This window comes from Homalodisca vitripennis, chromosome 4 (genome assembly GCF_021130785.1).
Source record: "Homalodisca vitripennis isolate AUS2020 chromosome 4, UT_GWSS_2.1, whole genome shotgun sequence".
Classification (NCBI taxonomy): domain Eukaryota; kingdom Metazoa; phylum Arthropoda; class Insecta; order Hemiptera; family Cicadellidae; genus Homalodisca; species Homalodisca vitripennis.
The window spans coordinates 181,991,914-181,997,917 of record NC_060210.1 but is presented as its reverse complement, the minus strand read 5'-3'; positions in this window follow the sequence as shown (position 1 = coordinate 181,997,917).

Below are 6,004 nucleotides of genomic sequence, written 5' to 3'. Positions count from 1 at the left end.
ACGCGCGGAGTTAGAATTTAACTGTGTTTAGCAAGAATTTCAAATTCCAATTTTAGTAAATGTTTTATTCAACTTTACCATTTACAATAACAAATTTTAATTAATTTCAAATTATGTACAATGTTTTAGTAAACAAAATATATTTCTATAGTTAAAATTTGTGCAATTCTTATTTTCATTCAATTCCTTGTTCCTATTGTGCAATTTAATAATATTCATATCAATAAATATTCTACCGAGAAAAAGACGTTGTCACGTAAAATCTTCGCCCGTAAAACCGACTTTACAGGCAACCATCCATTTTTTTTTTATGTTTGTTTGTAAAATATTAATAAATAACTTAGGAGTTTATACCACATAAGTACACACACACACACGCACGCACGTGCCCGCGCGCCCGCACGCACACGCGCGCACGCCCCCACGCGTGCACACCCACACCCACACACACACACGCACACACACACACACACGCACACACAGGGATCCATACAAGAAGAAGAACATACACCCATGCAATTTTGATAACTTACAATAAACATATATAAATTAATAGATTTTAAAATTAAGAAAAACTAGAAACCTATTTTAGAGTTAAAATTAACATAAAACAAATTATCATACATATAAGATAGAAATACATAAAATATTGTAAAATTGAATCATCAGATAAAAAAATAATTTCTTTAGACCAAATACCACAGAATAGATTAAATCTTAATATCAAGGAGATTGTTATGCAAAGTAAGTTTACAACACCTGGAGTTATAAAGTGAATTTAGATCAGCTGGTGACTTTACAATAATGGAATTTTTATTCTTTTGAATGATGGCTTATAGGAGACTGAGAAGAAGCATTTCTCATCAAAGTTAATAAACATTTGAGTTATTAAATACAGTAATACTTTTATTATTTGTATTGAATTGGTGAATCTCGATTTTTGAATCCAAGAACAGAAAAGACATTTACTAGATGATGAACACTTGAATATTGGATGACAACCAGAACTCTCAGATCTACAAAGATTAGCTACTACTACCAGTATTAAATCTACACTAAGCCGAAAAGGATGATTGGAAGATGAATCAGTGTCAATGGAACATACAAAGTAAAACTGGATTTGAACTCAATTAACCCGTCATCAGTCGCACTGGCTTGTGTAACGCCGTCAGTCGCACTCGGTCTTTTTGACCGAAATGTGAAAATTAAAGACAAGCAAGTAATTTTTCGAGTAAAAACTTTAATTTATTACATTGTTATATGGTTGTTAATTATTATAAACATCATATTAGCTGTATAATACAAATTTTGAAGTCGAATATAAATTTCTACTTGTTCAAAATTGAAAAAATACATTACTCTGTAAATAAGACAAAACATTATTATAAAATTTAAAAATTCTACTATATGGAGAAATTTATGGAAATAATATTCTAATTCTAGCTACTTTATTAGTAAATTAAAAACAACAATATTTTATAAAGAAATGGTAGTTATCATCAAAAGCTTGTTCTGAAGCGGATTAGTCACTGTCACTTTCTTGTCCTGGCCGACGTCCCAGTCCTGCACACTGCGCACACAACGGATTAGTGTGTTCTCTACAAACAAAGTCTCCACATTTTACACATCGTGTTTTGGTTCTTCGGCTTTTTTTTGTGCCACACATGTAGCAACGGCCAACTCCGTCCACTGCCTGTCCCTGCCGCTGCACAGCTTGTGCTGGAAGAGCATCACCTCGGATTTCAAATAATTCTCTTATCTTGGTTTTGATATTCTGTGGCATTGAAAATATCTGAACTCTTACCCTCATTTGTTCTGCACAGAGACTCCAAGCTAGATTTTGTAGAAACATTCTTCTACTGACGTTGTCGTTGGTAACAGCCTTATAAACAATGTAGGCATTTATACCACTTATGTTTAAAATTGAGAAAAAAACTGTAAGTGGCCATCGTCTGCTGATTCGGGAGACTGAATACGTGTTTTTCATCTCGTCTACTACGTCTACACCCCCTTTTGGTCAAGTTATAGAATGTCAAAATTTCAGGTTTTTGAGCTTCGCCACTGTCCGGATCAATGGCGTCAGATGCATGCATTGTGGACAGTAACGTGACGATCTTTTTCTTACTTGGTACGTAAGACACAACAGTGCAGTTTGGTCTGAAAGCAAATATACTACTTCGTACTGGTCGATCTTGTAAAGTATTGAACAGTAGTGGAAGTTGGGGTTTATCTTTACGAATTGTTCCAACTGCTGTCAACCGATGGATATCTCTAAGACGGTCAGCCATTGGCACAGACATAAACCAATTATCCATGGTTATGTTTCTACCAGTTCCAGCAACTGGCTAAATCATCCTCTCGACTACATCCATTACTGTATTGCTTTGTCTATATGGACCAGGCGGCTGTACTGCTGGGTAAATCTCTAATTTGACTGTATAAAATGTTCTGGCACAGCATAATGCAAATATTTTTATGCCATATTTGGCAGGTTTTTTTGGCATATACTGCTTGAAGTAACATCCACCTCTAAATGAATCCAACATTTCATCAAGAGTTAAATACTCACTTGGTGTGTAAGCATTTTGACATCTTTCGACGAATGGATCGAACAATGGCCTTATTTTAGCTAGGTTATCGACCGCCAATCTTTCTTCTCGATCGTCGGTATTGTCAAAACGCAATGCTCTGAGCAAAAATGCAAAACGCCTTTGGTTCATTACGCTACGAAATATGTCTATGCCAGTGCCATCAGTACTCCATAACTCACTTATATTTTGATGTGATGACTTCATAACACCAGCATAAATGAGCAAACCTAACAAAGATTTAAGTTCGGTAAGAGTTTTAGGTAAGGCGTCACGTTCAGGCTCATAGTTTTCTTGGGCTGCCTGAATCCATTTATTAGTATTTAATACTATTTGTTCAAGTTCTTGATCTGGTAAGAATAAAGCAAAGGCATCTGAAGGTGACCTAATGTTGCGAGCGTCTCCTTTGGGTCCTGGAAGCCTTATAACTACATTATGTAGTCGAGCTCGACCTTGAGTGCTCTTCTTATTTCAGATAAATCTTTATCCCATATAGTAATTGAATCCTTACCTAGATATTTCTTTCCGTCAGCTGTGTATTCTGGAGGTTGTAGTCCAGTTCATATGGTTCAGAGTCTGTGTTCATGGATTCAACCTTTGCGCCTGCATCATCGACTGCTGAATCATCGTCGATGGTGGTAGCGCTTGAGGAACAGGCAGAGATATCCAAAACCTGGTTGCCGGATGCAACTGCCTGTTGCAGTAATTAAAGATCAAGATCTGTTGGGGTTTGTTTTTGTTAGAGGGTGTGTTTTGTCATAAAAGGTCCCACGAGTACCGAGGAAATAAAAAGTCTGCCCAGCCAGAGCCCCGCATGACAAGGTAAGGCTATTTACGCTTGGGGAGGGTGTCCAACCCCCAAGGGCTCCGTTAGCGACGCACAACCCCTGCGCCATGCATCACTTAAGCACGGGTCGCCTCACACCGTGGGATTGGGGGCCCTCAGTCAAATCAAATTTGTGTAGTGCGATTTCAGGCAGACCAGCCGAGACTGGTCATACCTTAAATAAGGCCCCTTATTTAAGTTTAGTGCAGGTACTAAACACGAGAGAATTGAAACCAAATCTTTGCAACAACTTTTAACATTGACTTTCCATTATTTTTCTTTTATACTCTATGATCATTCTTTCCTACATCAATACATGGTTTACTTGAAAAGTACCTTTATCATGTATTTGAATGAGTTTAGTAAAAAAATCCATTGTCTATAATCATAATCTATGTCTATAATCATTGTCTATAATCACTCTGTTTAACTTATTTAGCCATTTGGAGCAAGAGACAAACTACTTTTAGCTCATGTACAGTCAAATCTCTCCCCAAATTAATTCTTAAAATTTCGTTGTGTCGTCTTTTGTTTTATGGATTCAGACTATTCTTCAAAAACAGTTCATCAAAATTATCAGTTAAAAATATCAAAGTCTTTTTCTGGACTGGCACATAAAACCACTAATCTCTGTAAAAGGAATATCACTTAGATCAGGTTTTGGACTACACTGTCGGGTTTACAATTAATTCCCCATCATCCTAGTCCCCATCCAACTTATCATCACTTAATATTGGCAGCCTAAATATCCAACCACAATCCTCTTACCTTTTCTAAAGGTTTATTGGGCATCAATAGTCAATAACCCCCCAATAGTCTATAGTGTAGTGGTAGGGCTGTGGCTGTAACCAATAGGTATCGGGTTCGATTTTCTTTAAGAACATTAGAATTTGCAAATTGTTTTCGACCGTTTTCTGTTTAAACATGTATTATTATAAATTGAAATACCATTAATTGCATTATATATATATATATATATATATATATATATATATATATATATATATATATATATAAAATTAGTACTATAAACAGTTAATTAAAGTTTGGAATTTATATAAATGTATAACAAACCTCCATCAAATGTAGTGAAAACAATTGTCTATCCTCAGCATAACAACCCTTCTTTTGCATAATCTTCCGTGACCAATAATCTTCTCTTTAAATATCTTTTAATCAGTAAATTACTGTAATCTCCAGTTGTATTTTTTATTTTTTACTTTGTATATCCTTGATTTATACATTTTTGTTCATTGATCAAGCGATAACCAAATTCTTTTGTTACTTATTTAGAGATAAGTAATTTTTAATATTTATAAATAACAAATTTAAAAGATATGTATAGATAAATAGACAATTAATTTTACAAGTTCTTATGTGATCTGACCTTGCAAATAGGTACCTACTATCTCAAGGGTTGTTTTAATTTGTACGCCAGAAGTGTAGAGTGACACCAAAGGCATCATCACAGCCTGTACTGCATTAATGATCGGTTCTTTTCCATGCCAAGGAAAATTCTTTTTAACCCAAAGGAAGAATGTTAGGGAACTGGAGTTAATTAGTTTTTGCAGAAGGGTCAAATTTAAGAAATGAATACAAGTAATGAAGGCACCAAGGTCTTTTTAGGACTAATTGCAGGTTCTTAGCTTTTCCTTCAGATAACAAAAATATTAAAGGTACAGTGTGAAGATATTGACCAAAATCTCTGGCATTGGTAAAATTGTTTAGATGAAACTTAAGAGTTTCTTTTGTCATACGAGATTGCATATTTTTTAAGCTATTGTCTTACAGTTATGAATGAAACACTGTCTAAGTTACAGCATTGAAATTTGCATAGCTATTTATACAGTTAGAGCCTTGTGGATCACCAGAAGATGGTACTTCAATTGATTGAAGTACAGGAACCAATTTTGACTGTAAGAGAGTGATCACTCAGACATCTAGGATAACTGGGGATCAGCTACTCGTACCATTTCAACTTAGCCATGAGGTTAGATTGGCTGACTTTCTTGAGTGCTTTAGCTCAATCTATATAAATTGCATAATTTGTTTGTTGCTGTGGACCAGGCATACTCTTGGAATAACAGGTGGATAGAAATATGGGATCAGCATTGGGTAAGATTAACAATTCGGTGTCCTTGAACCTCCCTGTCAAAGCAAAAGATCAAGTCAAATATTATCTTCTTTGGTTCCATATATGATTGGCTAGGTAAAGGGAGTGTAGAGAGGACATCATTAAGACACCTGCCAGACAGCATCATCAGTTGTTTAATACATTCAAATCAGAATCGGGTAAGTTAGTCACCAAGTATGAAATTGATTTTGGTTTTATTAGAAAAAATTAATATTGTTACAAAGAAATAACGATTTCCAGCTATATACAAATTAAAGTGAAAACATTGATAATGCATGTATTCTTTACTACAGTGGAAATTCAGAAATATAATGGTTTCATAAGTGATTGCTTATTATTTACACAATGAATAAAAATCACTCCTTAGTGCATCGATAGGAGGTAGATAACTTTTTAACTGATTCTCCCTTTCTTGCCCCCCTTTAGATCCGCCTATGCCTTGAAGTCGACTCTGTC